Source organism: Oncorhynchus mykiss, chromosome 6 (assembly GCF_057628025.1).
Source record: "Oncorhynchus mykiss isolate SJ-2025 chromosome 6, ASM5762802v1, whole genome shotgun sequence".
Taxonomy (NCBI): domain Eukaryota; kingdom Metazoa; phylum Chordata; class Actinopteri; order Salmoniformes; family Salmonidae; genus Oncorhynchus; species Oncorhynchus mykiss.
The window spans coordinates 52,979,959-52,999,449 of record NC_143027.1 but is presented as its reverse complement, the minus strand read 5'-3'; positions in this window follow the sequence as shown (position 1 = coordinate 52,999,449).

The following is a 19,491-nucleotide window of genomic DNA, read 5'->3' as shown; positions in this document are numbered from 1 at the left end:
ATCTCGAATGGAGACAAGTGAGTCCTAGCATTTGCCGCCACGCTGGTAGCCATCAGAACTGCGGGTACAGTGGGGAGAACAAGTATTTGATACACTGCCGATTTTGCAGGTTTTCCTGCTTACAAAGCATGTAGAGGTCTGTAATTTTAATCATAGGTACACTTCAACTGTGAGAGACGGAATCTAAAACAAAAATCCAGAAAATCACATTGTATAATTTTTAAGTAATGAATTTGCATTTTATTGCATGACATAAGTATTTGATCACCTACCAACCAGTAAGAATTCTGGCTCTCACAGACCTGTTAGTTTTTCTTTAAGAAGCCCTCCTGTTCTCTACTCAGTACCTGTATTAACTGCATTTGTTTGAACTCATTACCTGTATAAAAGACACCTGTCCACACACTCAATCAAACAGACTCCATCCTCTCCAGAATGGCCAGGACAGAGAGCTGTGTAAGGGCATCAGGGATAAAATTGTAGACCTGCACAAGGCTGGGATGGGCTACAGGACAATAGGCAAGCAGCTTGGTGAGAAGGCAACAACTGTTGGCGCAATTATTAGAAAATGAAAGAATCACAATCACCCTCAGTCTGGGGCTCCATGCAAGATCTCACCTCGTGGGGCATCAATGATCATGAGGAAGGTGAGGGATCAGCCCAGAACTACCCGGTAGGACCTGGTCAATGTCCTGAAGAGAGCTGGGACTACAGTCTCAATGAAAACCATTAGTAACACACTACGCCGTCATGGATTAAAATCCTGCAGCGCACACAAGGTCCCCCTGCTCAAGCCAGCGCATGTCCAGGCCCATCTGAAGTTTGCCAATGACCATCTGGATGAGGAGGAATGGGAGAAGGTCATGTGGTCTGATGAGACAAAAATAGAGCTTTTTGGTCTAAACGCCACTCGCCGTATTTGGAGGAAGAAGAAGGATGAGTACAACCCCAATAACACCTTCCCAACCATGAAGCATGGAGGTGGAAACATCATTCTTTGGGGATGCTTTTCTACAAAGGGGACAGGACGACTGTACCGTATTGAGGGGAGGATGGATGGGGCCATGTATCGCGAGATCTTGGCCAACAACCTCCTTCCCTTAGTAAGAGCATTGAAGATGGGTCGTGGCTGGGTCTTCCAGCATGACAACGACCCAAAACACACAGCCAGGGAAACTAAGGAGTGGCTCCGGAAGAAGCATCTCAAGGTCCTGGAGTGGCCTAGCCAGTCTCCAGACCTGAACCCAATAGAACATCTTTGGAGGGAGCTGAAAGTCCATATTGCCCAGCGACAGCCACGAAACCTGAAGGATCTGGAGAAGGTCTGTATAGAGGAGTGGGCCAAAATCCCTGCTGCAGTGTGTGCAAACCTGGTCAATAACTACAGGAAACGTATGATCTCTGGAATTGCAAACAAAGGTTTCTGTACCAAATATTAAGTTCTGCTTTTCTGATGTATCAAATACTTATGTCATGCAATAAAATGCTAATTAATTACTTAAAAATCATACAATGTGATTTTCTGGATTTTTGTTTTAGATTCCGTCTCTCACAGTTGAAGTGTACCTATGATACAAATGACAGACCTCTACATGCTTTGTAAGTTGGAAAACATGCAAAATCGGCAGTGTTCCAAATACTTGTTCTCCCCACTGTAGATGGTTTACCCATGAGCCTTGCTCCGACAACAATGCCTTGGTGAGTTTCTCCTTCAATGTTTCTTTGCTGCGTTCAACAATTACCTCTCCCATAGGGTGATATGGAGTGTGGAAGGATTGTTTAATCTTTAAAAAGCAGCCTTACACAGGGCCTGTACCGCCATTGAGGTAAAATGAATCCTTCTGTCTGAATCTACAGATTCAGGCACCCCCTTGTGAAATCCTCAAACACTGCTTGAGCTTTGGGCGCCCATCAGGTATGTTAGAATTTATGCATAATTTTGGAAGCAGAGAATAGCTCTGCTAGTGTCCCTCAGATGGAGGGGCTTCCTGCATTTCCAGCAGCTCTCTCTGTTTGTCCCCCATTATTGTACATGGACACACTGCACCAATCCCCCCTCTGACGTATGGCAAAATCTTTTGGATCTATATGACGGGTGTGCGTGCGGTCCACTGTATCTCACAACAGACAGCTCTGTCCTCTCATATGTACGTGGACCGTGCACATTCGCACATTTGGGTCCGGCTGTCCTGCTGCTTCTTTAGCAGCGATATCGGATCCCCTGTTACCTTTTTGTAACCTTATCCTCACCTACTTGGTGAGCTTTACATTTGATGACTGCTATATCCCGTGATTCCAGACATCTCATCTCTAAAACTTGTAACACTTCTGTGCCAATCTTTATGGGAGTACCGGCAGCTGTCATCATGCCACGTTGTTGCCAAATTACCCCCAAAATCATGTACAACCCCAAACGCATATCTTGAATCAGTATAAATATTTACAGATTTTTCTAATTGGCTAATGTTCTAGCCAATGCCCGCACCTCTGCTGTCTGCACCGAAGTGTGAGGTGGTAATGCTCCCTCCTCCACTACCCCAAAATCATCACAAATAGCATATCCTGACTTTCTAACCCCCTCCTCCATCCAACTAGATAATAGGTGAGGTCTGCATTTACTAGAGGAATCTCTGACAAGTCCTCTCTCGGCTTACACTCCCAATCCGCGGCTAAACATTCATGTGGAATCCCTCCTTCCTCCTCTGTGGGCAGTAGTGTAGCAGAGTTCAGCCCCACTACTCCGTGAAACACCAAGTTATTCCCATTTACAGTGACAAGAAAAAGTGTGTGAAACCTTTGGAATTACCTGGATTTCTGCATAAATAGGTCATCACATCTGATCTTCATCTAAGTCACAACAATAGACAAACAGTGTGCTTAAACTAATAACACACAAATTATTGTATTTTTCTTGTCTATATTGAATACATCATTTAAACATTCAGTGTTCAGTGCTTCTCCAAAAGCTAATTGGAGTCAGCTAACGTGGAGTCCAATCAATGAGATGAGATTGGAGATGTCGGTTTGGTTAGAGCTGCCTTGCCCTATAAAAAACAAATTTGAGTTTGCTATTCATAAGAAGCATTGCCTGATGTGAACCATGCCTCAAACAAAAGAGATCTCAGAAGACCTAAGATTAAGAATTGTTGACTTGCATGAAGCTGGAAATGGTTACAAAAGTATCTCTAAAAGCCTTGATGTTTATCAGTCCACGGTAAGACAAATTGTCTATAAATGGAGAAAATTCAGCACTGTTGCTACTCTCCCTTTGAGTGGCCATCCTGCAAAGATGACTGCAAGAGAACAGCGCAGAATGCTGTGTGCTGAGTGTCAGCTAAAGACTTACAGAAATCTCTAACATCTCTGTTGACAAGTCTACGATACATTAAACAATAAACAAGAATGGTGTTCATGGGAGGACACCACGGAAGAAGCCACTGCTGTCCAAAAAAAATGTCTGCATGTCTGAAGTTTGCAAAAGTGCACCTGGATGTTCCACAGTGCTACTGGCAAAATATTCGGTGGACAAATGAAACTACAGTTGAGTTGTTTGGAAGGAACACACAACATTTTGTATGGAGAAAAGGCACAGCACACCAACATCAACAACTCATCTCAACTGTAAAGTATGGTCAAGGGACTATCATGGTTTGGGGCTGCTTTGCTGCCTCAGGACCTGGACAGCTTGCTACCATTGACGAAAAAATGAATTCACAAGTTTATCAAGACTTTTTGCAGGAGAATGTCAGGCTCTCTGTCTGCCAATTGAAGTTCAACAGAAGTTGGGTGATGCAACAGGACAACGACCCGAAAACACAGACGTAAATCAACAACAGAATGGTTTCAATAGAAGAAAATACGCATTCTGGAGTGGCCCAGTCAGAGTCCTGACCTTAACCCCATTGAGATGCTGTGGCATGACATCAAGAGACCAAAAATACCAAGAATATTGCTGAACTGAAAAGAGGAATGGTCCAAAATTTCTCCTGTCCTTTGTGCAGGTCAGATCCGCAACTACAGAAAACGTTTGGTTGAGGTTAATGCTGCCAAAGGAGGGTCAACCAGTTATTAAATCCATGGGTTCACATACTTTTTCCAGCCTGCACTGTGAATGTTTACACGGTGTATTCAATTAAGACATAAAAACGTATCATTGTTTTATTAGTTTAAGCAGGCTGTGTTTGTCTATTGTTGTGACTTAGATGAAGATTAGATCCAATTTTATGACCAATTTATGCAGAAATCCAGGTATTTCCAGAGGGTTCTTGCCACTGTAGCACCACTTCCCATTTGTGCCGTCTAATTGCTGTCACATGCTGTGTTTTTGCTGAGTTTACCAAAATATCAACTGCATTTGGTGCATAGATGTGAGTCACTGCCCCCATTTTCACCGGAACTGCCGCTTTTACTGACTGTCGCTTGAACTGTCGCTTGAAGCGGCAGGAAGGCATTCCTGCCACTACTGTGTCCAATCTTGTACTATAGTACATTTACTGGACGTCTTTTTTTCTCCCATGTTTTTGTGTGATGACTGCAGTACAATGTCCTCTATCCTCATGCACAAATATCACAAACTTTCTATTTACATCTGAAATTCCTAGTGCTGGGGCTTCGCATTGCGCTTGTTTCAATTTTTCAAATGCCTCTTCACACTCTGGTGTCCACGCTACCGGGTCATGTCCCCGTTTCTCCCCTACCGTCAAATCATTTAATGATGCAGCCATGAATGAGAATGATGATATAAAACTGCGGACATAATCGAATAGTCCCAGTGTTTTCTTAACCCCTCTAATTGTTGCTGGAATTGACAGTCGTTGGATTACATCTTTTCGTCCAACCGTCAGTTTTCTTGCACTGAGAGATGGTGTGTTACCTGGGAGAGCAATTTGTGCCTTTTCACGGGACGCCTTCAGACCAACTTTTGTTATGTGTCTCAAGAGGATGTCAAGATCCTCATCAAGGGCTGTCTGAGAAACTGAACATATTAATACATCATCCACATATTGAATCATTGTGGAACCTTCCATGAACTGACAGTTCTCCAGAGCGTTCTCTTATGGCTGCAATCCCGTTAACGGGAGCAATATGACAACAGCCAGTCAAAGTGTAGGGCGCCATTTTCAAAACATCAAACAATCTCATAATTAACATTCCTCGAACATACATGAATCTCATACCATTGTAAAGCTATTCTTGTTGGTAATCCCACCACAGTGTCCGATTTCAAATATGCTTTACAGCAAAAGCACCAAACGATTATGTTAGTCACCACATATATCCACAGAAAAACACAGCCATATTTTTCCAGCCAAAGAGAGTAGTTTCAAAAAGCAGATATAGAGAAAAAATGTATCCCCAACCTTTGATGATCTTTATCAGATGACACTAATAGGACTTCATGTTACACAATACATGCATGTTTTGTTTGATAAGGTTCATATTTATCAAAATATGAGTTTACATTGGCGCATTACATTCACTAGCTCCAAAAACATCCAGTGGTTTTGCATAGCCACATCATTCAACAGAAATACTCATCATAAATGTAGATGATAATACAAGTTATACACATGGAATTATAGATATACCTCTCCTTAATCCAACCGCTGTGTCTGATTTAAAAAAAAACTTTACGGAATAAGCCAGCCATGCAATAATCTGAGACGGCGCCCAGAAACATTTGTCACAATAGCCACCATGTTGACGTCAACATAAACAAGAAATTACATGATAAATATTCCCTTACCTTTGATGATCTACATCAGAAAGCATTCCAGGAATCCCAGGTCCACAATAAATGTTTGTTTTGATTGAAAATGTCAGTTATTTATGTCCAAACACCTTCTTTTGTTAGCGCATTTGGTGTACATATCCAAACGCTCATTCTGGTCAGCATTACATCGGACAAAAACTTTAAAATGTTATATTACCGGTCGAAGAAACATTTCAAACTATGTACAGAATCAATCATTAGGATGTTTTTAACATATACCTTCAATAAAGTTCCAACCGGACTATTCCTTCTTGTCTTCATGAGCCATGGAACGCAACTGACTACCATGAGGAATAAGCATGATCAGAAAATGGTTGACTGCCAGACACCTGACTGATTCTGCTATCATTCACTTCCACAACACCATAGAAGTCTCATTATAATTTCTATTAATGGTTGACATCTAGTGGAACCCCTAGGCAGTGCAACATCATTCATATCTCAAGTGGATTTCATTGGTGAATACATACAAAGCTCAGATTTCTCACTTCCTGTTTTGATTTCTCCTCAAGATTTTGCTTGCCATATGAGTTCTGTTATACTCACAGACATCATTCAAACAGTTTTAGAAACTTTAGAGTGTTTTCTATCCAACACTAATAATAATTTACATATATTAGCAATTGAGACTAAGGAGTAGGCCGTTTACTTTGGGCAACTTATTAATTCAAGCTACTCAATACTGCCCCCCAGCCATTAGAAGTTTTAACGGCACTGTGAAACCGGGCAGGGGAAGAAGCATACCCCATTGGCAACCGACAAAAACAATACTGCTCGTTATTGCATATGAACGCAAACCAATGTTGTGAATTGGCACGGCCCAAAAACCATTCTTCAAATCAATTACTGAGAAAATGTTAGCAGATGGTGGGATAGAAGACAGAATGATGGAAGCGTCAGCTACTATGGGTGCTACTTTTTTAGCTCTATTTTTCACACCCCTAAGGTCAACTGTTAGCCTATATCCTTCACCCTTTGCAACAGGAAACAAAGGACTGTTACAGCAGCTTGCCTGTTTCACCATAATTTCTCTCTCCACCAATACTGCCACAACCTCTCCGATAGCAACCTCTGCATCTCTCCTGATGGGGTACTGTTTCTGTGGGGAGAATGCTCCCCCTCCACAACCACTAGTTCAGTCTTTAAAAAAAACGCAGTCCAATCTATCTTTTGCCCAACAGTCATATGTATCCCATTTTGAATCAAGTCTTGCATCTTCTACCCGTCGTACTCGTGGTAGGTTCTCCATCTTCCCTTGTGTAAACATTCATGCTCCAGGGAACATAGCCATTATGTCTAAAGACAATATAGCTTCCTTGACTGGAGTTACTCTAAATTTTGCTTTTACTGTTACACAACCGAAGTCAATCGGCAATGGAATAGTGACACGTGCTGTTTGTTGCACTCCTGAAATCCCATGATAGGGTGCTTCAGCCTCAAATTCAAAATGTTCTGTGATAGAGTTAAAAAGAATCAGTGACATTTCAGCACCAGTATCTATAAGAAAGTGAAATGTCCCGCGACCTCCAACGGTACCTTCCCTATAAAACCCATCAATGCCTTTTACTACCACTGACCGCACAGAGGTCAACCACCGCTATGCTTCATAATCATCCTTCCTCCCTCTGGCTGCTCCTATCAGGGCCTTTTTCTGCCCTGTTGTTAGACTGGTAAATTGCTCCACCTGTCCATTTGGGACACTTTCTTATCCAGTGTGTCATACTCCCACACTTAAAACAACCAATTTCTTAACCCCTGGCAGGCTTTCCAGATGTATAGTTTCTCTCCGTCTTCATGCTAGGCTGCCAATTTGCCTTGTCTTGAGATCCCCCCCAGCTGGGGACTTATCCCTTCTCCTCTGATTTGGCCACTCACTTGTTCTAGCCCTGACTCTGCCTGCACCACTGCTGAAATGATGTCTATCCATGCACCATGGGCATCTACCACTCCCATTACAGCAGATTTGACAGAAGACCCGCCAGGATTTGCAGTCTCCCTACTAGAGTATCTGGATCATCAATTTGGAGATATGTGCTCGAGGTCTCCCTCAGTCTTTCTGCATAATCGTGCACCCATTCCTCCCTCTGTGCATATGCTGTGACCTTGTTCGGATCAGGCCTACACAAAAATGTTTTACAGCAACTTCTAGCGCTGTGGCTGTATCAGCCCACTGGTCTTGGTTGATTATAACCATTGTCACCCATGTTAGCAAACCGTACAGGAATCTGAAGCACCATCTATCTAGGAAGGCAGGCTCTGTGAATGATATATCCATCATAAGGATGTAATGCGCCTGCAGTACTAATTTTTCGTACACACTCCAAATGGACATTTTTACAGGGGAAGGTGCCTCTTTACAGATATCTTTTACATCACTAGGGTTAAATGGTTGGTACAATTCCCCCTGATGAGGATGGTACCATAGAGGTTGACCCTCAGCAATGACTGTATTTTCCCCAGGAAAAAATTGCCCTGGACGATACTTGTGTTGTGTATCGTATTGGGTGTACTGCCACCCCCTCCCGCTCATTTCCCTCCTTAATGCACTGGTTTTCAGCTTACAATACAGGGACTGGTCTTTACGTCTTTGTTTCTCCTCAAAATAACCCTCTCCCATCAATGTGAGTACATGTGGACTTGCTCTCTATAAGGCCTGGGGCTCTGCCTCGGCCATATCTGCTTGGGCTAGCCCATATTTTACCTTAAGAGCTGTTAAGTCAGGATAGTGGAGAGTCTGAGCATAATTAGGCCTTGCTCTCTCAGCAGCCTGTAGTGCATTCCTTCCCTCTTCAATTTCCCCCCACATATCTCTTCGCATGTCCTCCATTTCACTAGTCAATATTTTAGCCTCCTTAACCACCTTTCCTAGCTCTTTGAGTCCATTCAATCTTTTTCTTGGCCTCTGTTAATTCTTTAGTAACATGGTTATGTTTCTGTACCACAGTGTTTTGTTTCAGAGACTTTTGACTACGTGTTTTCACCCGAGGGACGTCTTTCCCTGTCAGGATTTGGCCAGGATTGTTCCGGTTTTGGCCACTAGATGCCCCCATTGTGCTTTTTTGACCCTTTTGTTTTCCCTTGTTTCCAGTTATTATTTGCACCTGTGCCTCGTTTCCCTTGAATGTATTTTAACCCTTAGTTTTCCTCAGTTATTTGCTCTGTGTTTGAATGTTAGCACCCAGCCCCAGCGATGCTGTGAATATTTGTTACTCCAGTTGGACTCTCTTGTGGTACTCTGTTTTTGTTCTCATTTATTTATTTTTGATTATCTTTTGAGGCTTTTGTCCTGCTGTACCTACCACCTTGTGGATTTACCTTTTCACTTGGAGGATTACCTTTTTCTCTTGGAATTACATTTGACGTTGTGGATTTATATTTTTGCATGAAGTACTTTCCTTTTTACTTTATTAAAACACCATCTCAAGTACTGCTGTGTCTGCCTCATCTTCTGAGTTCTGCCGACTACTAGTGGCTCAGTTTTCTAAGTGACTGTTTCTCACACCGGAGACCCAAGTTTGTAACCGGGTCCTGACATTTCCCTGTATCTGGAAATACTGGAAACTTATGGGGGCAACTCCTATTCATGCTTTTGCTCTCTTCATCAGCATCCTCACCCAACTGTTTTACTGCTTGTGCCCACCAATCTGGAGTTTTCAGGTGAAGTAACCATGTTACCACAAAGCTCTTTTACCCTGTCTCCACAGGTTTTTACAAAACATTACCTCCCGAGTGCTGAAAATAAGTTCTGTACACTGAATATATGTTACTCACTTCAACACAGTGTTTCTGATCCCCCTCCCACTCAAACTAGATCCCTGGATTTTTCCAAATAGGGAGTAGCAGCTTCTAAAATGACTTTAATCCCCAAAGTAGGGTTATATTGTACAGTTTTTAGAGAAAAACCTACAATACTTGGGTCAACAAGTTTAGGAGACTAAATTTGTCGTTGCCTTAGATTGTAAACTGTCATGGTCAAAACATATAGATTCAATGGTTGCAAAGATGGGGAGAGGTCTAGCTGTAATAAAGAGATGCTCTGCTTTTTTTGACACCACACTCCAAAAAGCAAGTTCTGCAGGCTCTAGTTTTGTCTAATCTTGATTAATGATCAGTCGTGTGGTCCAGTGCTGCAAGGAAAGACCTAGTTAAGCTGCAGCTGGCCCAGAACAGAGCGGCATGTTTTGCTTTTCATTGTAATTAGAGGGATGACATAACTATGCATGCCAGTCTCTGTTGGCTAAGAGTTAAGGAGAGACTGATTGCATCACTTCTTTTTTATAAGAAACATTAATGTGTTGAAAATCCCACATTGTTTGCATAGTCAATTTACACACAGCTCTGACACACACACTTATCCCACCAGACATGACACCAGGGGTCTTTTCATAGTCCCCAAATCCAGAAAAAATTCAAGAAAACGTACAATATTATATAGAGCCCTTATTGCATGGAACTTCCATCTCATATTGCTCAAATAACGCCTCTCCCCTATTTGACCTAGATAGTTTGTGTGTATGCAATGATATGTAGGCTACATGTGCCTTCATGTATATAGTTCTGTCCTTGAGCTGTTCTTGTCTAATGATGTTCTGTATTATGTAATTCTGTTTTATCGTTCATGTTGTGTGTGGACCCCATGAAGAGTAGCTGCTGCTTTTGCAACAGGTGATTGGGATCCTAATAAAATACAAAATATCATCACTCAATAACTCTATTACCTTAGCAATTGGAACTTCTGAATTAATCTTTTATTTTTATTTATTTGTTACTACTTTCTTCTCACAAATGTTCCAATTACTTATCTACTTATTTCAAAAAATTTGAATCTATATATATATTTATATCTTTCTACCAGTTCCCATACTAAACTTTCTACACCACCGTTCAAAAATGTGGGGTCACTTAGAATTTTTATTTTGTCCATTAAAATTACATCAAATTGATCAGAAATACAGTGTAGACATTGTTAATGTTGTAAATGACTATTGTAGCTGGAAACAACTGATTTTTAATGGAATATCTACATAGGCGTACAGAGGCCCATTATCAACAACCCCCACTCCTGTGTTCCAATGGCACATTGTGTTAGCTAATCCAAGTTTATAATTTTAAAAGGCTAATTGATCATTAGAAAACCCTTATGCAATTATGTTAGCACAGCTGAAACTGTTGTTCTGATTAAAGAAGCAATAAAACTGGCCTTTAGACTAGTTGAGTATCTAGAGCATCAGCATTTGTGGGTTCGATTACAGGCTCAAAATGGCCAGAAACAGACCTTTCTTCTGAAACTCATCAGTCTATTCTTGTTCTGAGAAATGAAGGCTATTCCATGCGAGAAATTGCCAAGAAACTGAAGATCTCAAACAACGCTGTGTACTTCTCCCTTCACAGAACAGGGCAAACTGGCCCTAACCAGAATAGAAAGATGAGTGGGAGGGCCCAGTGCACAACTGAGCAAGAGGACAAGTACATTAGAGTGTCTGGTTTGAGAAACAGATGCCTCACAAGTCCTCAACTGGCAGCTTCATTAAATAGTACCTGCAAAACACCAGTCACAACGTCAACAGTGAAGAGGCGACTCCAGGATGCTGGCCTTCCCCCTACAGATACTTTTTTTCAGCAACCTCAAATAAACATGACAGGTATAAAACAGAAAGGGTAGATGGCCCTTATGGGGCACAGGGGGTGTTGGTACGAAACTAGCTTACCATTTTATTTTAGGCCAGCCACCTCCACTACCGATTTCTCCTTCCCACCAAGTCTCTCTCAAGGGTGAATCCTTTTCGTGACGCCAATTGTTCTAATAAAAATGCTATTGCAACCTCTTTGCAATAAGGAATTGAGACCAAAAGTGCAAGAGAAGTGTTTATTACCAAGGATACCATCAGCTGAGTGCATCCATTTAGAAAGTTCACAACACATCTTGTACTCTTCCCTCCTTTTTGTCACCACCCCCTTGTAGGTGTCACCTCCCCAGCTATACATTTTATGACCCCAATGAGTTTCCCATATCTCCCCCCTGGAATGTCCATGGTCCTCTCTTGTCCTGGGCCTGACCCTGCTCTCGGATCCTAGGCAATTTCCTCATCGGATTAGGTCAACCTTTCCAATTTAGCATACACAGTTTCCATTAATACTCATAGTAATCATTCACTAAACAGTATACAAACAAACTACAGTTTAACTTGAAACATGTTACATTTTAACAGAATCCATCAGCATATATCCTAATCTGACTTTGGTGCAGGTTATGTTGTTCTTCACATTACTGTTTCTGGTAAACACACTCTATATTAATAAAAATCTCAGTTTATTTATCACATGTGCAGGACACAGAAGGTGTAAACCGTACAGTGAAATGGTTACTTGGATAGTGGAGTCTTTTATTTAGACATGTAGCTAGCTAAACAATTGACCATAATCCCAAATCTAATGCCACTTTCAAACATGGAAAAATAATTTTGAACGGTTATCCATCTCTGAATTCCAACTCGGGCCTCCTTCTAGAGCTCCTACACAGATCATACATGTAACGTTAACTTGTGTGCCAACCAGCTAGCTAACATTAGCTAGCAGCATGCGTTAACTTGAAATGAAAACTTTTTGACAAAATTAGAAACTAGCTAGACTCTTACCTGTACAGTATACATGGATGAATGCTTCTTCCATGGATTTCATGGTTTCCCTTAGCAAATGTCTTCCATGACAACAACACTGTTTCTTCCCCACTATTGTCATCAGAAGACTACAATGTTTCGTTCAATTAAAAGGTTTTTACCTTCAATGAATTTGGAGAGTATTCAGTCCCCTTTTACCACATTTTGTTACATTACAGCCCTAATTCTGAAATGGATTAAATTATTTTCCCCCATCTATCTACACACAATAACCCATAATGACAAAGCAAAAAAAGGTTTAGAAATGTTTCAAATCTATAAATCACAGCAACTGAAATATCACATTTAATAGAGTATTCAGACCCTTTACTCAGTACTTTATTGAAGCACATTGGCAGCGATTACAGCCTCGAGTCTTCTTGGGTATGACGCAACAAAAACTTGGCCCACCTGTATTTGGGGAGTTTCTCCCAATATTCTCTGCAGAGCCTCTCAAGCTCTGTCATGTTGGATGGGGAGTGTTGCTGCACAGGTATTTTCAGGTCTCTTCAGAGATGCTTGATCAGGTTCAAGTTCGGCTTCAGATGGGGCCACTCAAGGACATTCAGAGACTTCTCCCAAAGCCACCCCTGCGTTGTCTTGGCTGCGTGCTTAGGATCATTGTCCTGTTGTAAGTCCAACCTTCGCAGCAGTCTGAGGTCCTGAGCGCTCTGGAGGAGGTTTTCATCAAGCATCTCTCTGTAGTTTGCTCCGTTCATCTTTCCCTCAATCCTGACAAATCTCCCAGTCCCTGCCGCTGAAAAACATCCCCACAGCATGATGCTGCCACCACCATGCTTCACCGTAGTGATGGTGCCAGGTTCCCTCCAGATGTGATGCTTGGCATTCAAGCCAAAGAGTTCAATCTTGGTTTCATCAGACCAGAGAATGTTGTTTCTCATGGTATGAGAGTCTTTAGGAGCCTTTTGGCAAACTCCAAGTGCGCTGTCATGTGCCTTTTACAGAGGAGTGGCTTCTGTCTGGTCACTCTACGATAAAGGCCGGAATGGTGGTGCTGCAGAGATGGTTGTCCTAGAGCTCGGTCAGAGCTAACAAGGACTACACCCCCCCCCCCCTTCTCCTTCTCAGTGGCTGATGTGAGTAAAACATTTAAACTTGTTAACCCTCGCAAGGCTGCTGGCCCAGACGGCATTCCTAGCTGCATCCTCAGAGCATGCGCAGACCAGCTGGCCGGTGTGTTTACAGACATATTTAATCACTCCCTATCCCAGTCTGTTGTCCCCACATGGTTTAAGATGGCTACCATTGTTCTTGTACCCAAGAAGGAAAAGATAACTGAACTGAATGACTACCGCCCCATAGCACTCACTTCTGTCATCATGAAGTGCTTTGAGAGGCTAATCAAGGATCAATATCACCGCCACCTTACTGGCCACACTAGACCCACTTCAGTTTGCATACCGCACCAACGGGTCCACAGATGACACAATCGCCATCACACTGCCCTATCCCATATGGACACAAAGAATACCTATGTAAGAATGCTGTTCATTGACTACAGCTCAGCATTCAACACCATAGTACCCTCCAAGCTCATCATTAAGTTTGAGGCCCTGGGTGTCAACCCCTGCCTGTGCAACTGGGTCCTGGACTTTATGACGGGCAGCTCCCAGGTGGTGAAGGTAGGAAACAACATCTCCACTTCGCTGACCTTCAACACCCCACAAGGGTGTGTGCTCAGCCCTCTCCTGTACTCCCTGTTCAACCACGACTGCTAAGCCATGCACGCCTCCAACTCAATCATCAAGTTTGCAGACTACACAACAGTAGTGGGCTTGATCACCAACAATGACGAGACAGCCTACAGGGAGAAGGTGAGGGCACTCAGATTGGCGTGTCAGGTAAACAACCTCTCACTCACCGTAAACAAAGGAAAAGATTGTGAAAACAGCAGAGATGGCACCCATATATCAACATTGAAGGGACAGCAGTGGAGAAGGTGGAAAGTTTTCAGGTCCTGGGTATACACATCACTGCCAAACTGAAATGGTCCACCCACACAGACAGTGTGGCGAAGAAGGCGCAAGAGCGCCTCTTCAACCTCAGGAGGCTGAAGAAATTTGGCCTGTCATCCAAAACCCTAACAAACTTCTACAGATGCACAATTGAGAGCATCCTGTCTGGCTGTATCACAGCCTGGTACGGCAACTGCACCGCCCTCAACCGCAAGGCTCTCCAGAGGGTGGTGCGGTCTGCACAACACATCACCAGGGGCAAACTACCTGCCCTCCTGGACACCTACAGCACCCAATGTCACAGGAAGGCTAAAAAGATCATCAAGGACAACCACCCGAGCCATTGCATGTTCGCCCCGCTATCATCCAGAAGGCGAGGTCAGTACAGGTGCATCAAAGCTGCGACTGAGAGATTGAAAAACAGCTTTTATCTCCAGGACATCGGACTGTTAAATAACCATCGCAAACTCAGTGAGGCTGCTGCCAGCAATGACACCCGATCACTGGACACTTTAATAAATGGATCACGAGTCACTTTAAACAATGCCACTTTAATAATGTTTACATATCTTACATACATTTTATACCATCTACTGCACCTTGCCTATGCCGCTCTGCCATTGCTCATCCATATACTTACAGTGGGGAGAACAAGTATTTGATACACTGCCGATTTTGCAGGTTTTCCTACTTACAAAGCATGTAGAGGTCTGTAATTTTTATAATAGGTACCTGTATTAACTGCACCTGTTTGAACTCGTTACCTGTATAAAAGACACCTGTCCACACACTCAAACAGACTCCAACCACGTCTGAAGTTTGCCAATGACCATCTGGATGATCCAGAGGAGGAATGGGAGAAGGTCATGTGGTCTGATGAGACATTCTTTGGGGATGCTTTTCTGCAAAGGGGACAGGACGACTGCACCGTATTGAGGGGAGGATGGATGGGGCCATGTATTGCAATATCTTGGCTAACAACCTCCTTCCCTCAGTAAGAGCATTGAAGATGGGTCGTGGCTCGGTCTTCCAGCATGACAACGACCCGAAATACACAGCCAGGGCAACTAATGAGTGGCTCCGTAAGGAGCATCTCAAGGTCCCGGAGTGGCCTAGCCAGTCTCCAGACTTGAACCCAATAGAAAATGTTTGGAGGGAGCTGAAAGTCCGTATTGCCCAGCGACAGCCCCGAAACCTGAAGGATCTGGAGAAGGTCTGTATGGAGGAGTGGGCCAAAATCCCTGCTGCAGTGTGTGCAAACCTGGACAAGAACTACAGGAAACATATGATCTCTGTAATTGCAAACAAAGGTTTCTGTACCAAATATTAAGTTCTGCTTTACTGATGTATCAAATACTTATGTCATGCAATAAAATGCAAATGAATTACTTAAAAATCATACAATGTGATTTTCTGGATTTGTGTTTTAGATTCCGTCTCTCACAGTTGAAGTGTACCTATGATAAAAAATTACAGACCTCTACATGCTTCGTAAGTAGGAAAACCTGCAGATTCGGCAGTGTATCAAATACTTGTTCTCCCCACTGTATATGTACATATTTTCATTCACCCCTTTAGATTTGTGTGTATTAGGTAGTTGTTGTTGAATTGTTAGATTACTTGTTAGATTTGTCTGTATTAGGTAGTTGTTGGGGAATTGTTAGATTACTTGTTAGATATTACTGCACTCTCGGAACTAAAAGCACAAGCATTTCGCTACACTCGTATATACATCTGCTAACCATGTGTATGTGACCAATAAAATTAGATTTGAGTGACCATCAGGTTATTGTGTCACCCTATTGCTCAGTTTGGCCGGGCGGCCAGCCCCAAACGTCTTCCATTTAAGAATGATGGAGACCACTGTGTTCTTGGGGACCTTCAATGCTGCAGAAATGTTTTGGTACCCTTCCCCAGATCTGTGCCTTGACACAATCATGTCTCTTAGCTCTATGGACATTTCCTCTGACCTCATAACTTGGTGTCACGGTCTTCCTCTTCATCTGAAGAGGAGAGCCGAGAAGGATCAGAGGACCAATATGCAGCGTGGTATGTGTTCATAGTGAATTTTAATAAAGAGAACACTGAACACTATACAAAAGAGTAACAATAAACCAAATATGACTGTGAAGCTACAAATGAGACCTGTGCTGACACAAGCCACTAACATAGACAATCACCCACAAACAAACAGTGCAACCCAGGCTACCTAAGTATGATTCTCAATCAGAGACAACTAATGACACCTGCCTCTGATTGAGAACCATACTAGGCCGAAACATAGAAACGCCCCAAACATAGAAAAACAAACATAGACTGCCCACCCAACTCACGCCCTGACCATACTAAATAAATAAAAAACAAAGGAAATAAAGGTCAGAACGTGACACTTGGTTTTTAATCTGATATATGCTGTCAACTGTGGGACCTTATATGGACAGGTGTGTTCCTTTTCAAACCAGGTCCAATCAATTGAATTTACCACACAGTTGGACTCACATCAAGTTCTAGAAACATCTCAAGGATGATCAATGGAAACAGGATGCACCTGAGCTCAATTTTGAGTCTCAAACCGTAAGTAAATAATTATAGTTTTGGCTTTGTCATTATGGGGTATTGTGTGTAGATTGATGAAATATACAGTACCAGTCAAAAGATTGGAAACACCTACTCATTCCTGGGTTATTCTTTTTTTTACTATTTTCTACATTGTAGAATAATAGTGAAGACACCAAAACTATGAAATAACACATGTGTAATCAAGTAGTAACCAAAACAAGTGTTAAATACAACTAGATATAGATATATTTACAACTAGATATATTTTATATTTGAGATTCTTCAAAGTAGCCACCTTTTGCCATGATGACAGCTTTGCACACTCTTGGCATTCTCTCAACCAGCTTCACGAGGTAGTCATCTGGAATTAATTTCAATTAACAGGTGTGCCTTGTTAAAAGTTAATTTGTGGGTCATTGCTTTCCTTCTTAATGCGTTTGAGCCAATCAGTTGTCTTGTGACAAGGTAAGGGTGGAATACAGAAAATAGCCCTATTTGGTAAAAGGCCAAGTGTATATTACATCAAGAACAGCTCAAATAAGCAAAGAGAAATGACAGTCCATCATTACTTTAAGACATGAAGGTCAGTCAATGTGGAAAATGTCAAGAACTTTGAAAGTTTCTTCTTGTGCAGTCGCAAAAACAATCAAAGCGCTATGATGAAACTGGCTCTCATGAGGACCACCACAGGAAAAGTAAAGACACTGAGGTACCTCTGCTGCAGAGGATAAGTTCATTAGAGTTACCAGCCTCAGAATTTGCAGCTCAAATAAATGCTTCACAGAGTTCAAGTGACAGACACATCTCACCATCAAATGTTGAGTTGTGTGAATCAGGCCTTCATGGTCGAATTGTTGCAAAGAAACAACTACTAAAGGACACCAATAAGAAAAAGAGACTTGCTTGGGCCAAGAAAGACGAGCAATGGACATTAGACCGGTGGAAATTTGTCCCTTGATCTGATGAGTCCAAATGTGAGATTTTTGGTTCCAAACGCTGTGTCCTTGAGACGCAGAGTAGGTGTGCAGATGATCTCCGCATGTGTGGTTCCCACCGTGAAGCGTGGAGGAGGAGGTGTGATGGTGTGGGGTGATTTGCTGTTGACAATGTCATTTCTTTATTTAGGAATTCAAATCAAATTTTATTGGTCACATACACATGTGTAGCACATGTTATTGTAGGTGTAGCGTAGTGCTTGTGTTTAAAATCAAATCAAACTTTTTGTCACATGCATTGAATTCAACAGTTGAATACTTACTATGAAGTCCTTAACCAACAGTGCAGTTCTAGAAATAGTTAATAAAATATTTACCAAATAAACTAAAGTAAAACATTATAAAAATGAACACAATACAATAACGATAATGAGGCTGTATACAGGGGGTACCGGTACCGAGTCAACAATGTGCGGGAGTACAGGTTAGTCTAGGTAATTTGTACATGTAGGTAGGGTTTGTAGTGACCATGCTTAGATAATGAACAGAGAGTAGCAGCAGTGTAAAAAACAAATGGAGGAGGCGGGAGGGGGGGGGGGGGGGGGGGGTCGTCAATGTAAATAGTCCGGTGGCTATTCGATTAATTGTTCAGTAGTCTTATGACTTGGGGTAGAAACTGTTAAGGAGCCATTTGGTCCTAGACTCGGCGCTCTGGTACCGCTTTCTTTGCGGTAGCAGAGTGAACAGTCTATGACTTGGAAGACTGGAGTCCTTGAAAATTCTTGGGGCTTTCCTCTGACACCACCTAGTATATAGGTCCTGGATGGCAGGAAGCTTGGCCCCAGTGATGTACAGGGCCGTACGCACTACCCTCTGTAGCGCCTTATGGCAACTGCTCGGCATCTGACCATACCAGGCGGTGATGCAACCGGTCAAGATCATTTTGAAGGTGCAGCTGTATCACTTTTTCAGGATCTGGGGACCCATGACAAATCTTTTGCATCATCGGTGGATCTATTGGGGCAGTAAGCAAATTGAAGTGGGTCTAGGGTGTCAGGTAAGGTAGAGGTGATATGAACCTTGACTCGTCTCTCAAAGCACTTCATTGTGACAGAAGTGAGTGCTACGGGGCTATAGCCAATTAGTTCAGTTACTTTTGCTTTCTTGTGTACAGGAACAATGGTGACCATCTTGAAACATGTGGGGACAGCAGACTGGGATAGGGATAGATTGAATATGTCCGTAAACACACCAGCCAGGTAGTCTGCGCATGCTCTGAGGACGCTGCTAGGGATGCCACCTGGGCCTGCAGCCTTGCGAGGGTTAACTCTCCTGGATGGGAAAGGTGTTGTCATGCCCTCTTCATGACTGTCTTGGTGTGTTTGGACCGTGATAGTTTGTTGGTGATGTGGACACCTAGGAACTTGAAACTCTCGACCCGCTCCACTACAGCACCGTCGATGTTAGCATATTTCAACCCTGCAGGTGCTACATAATAAAATATAAAACATGCATTACCTTTGACGAGCTTCTTTTGTTGGCACTCCAATATGTCCCATAAACATCACAATTGGTCCTTTTGTTTGATTCAT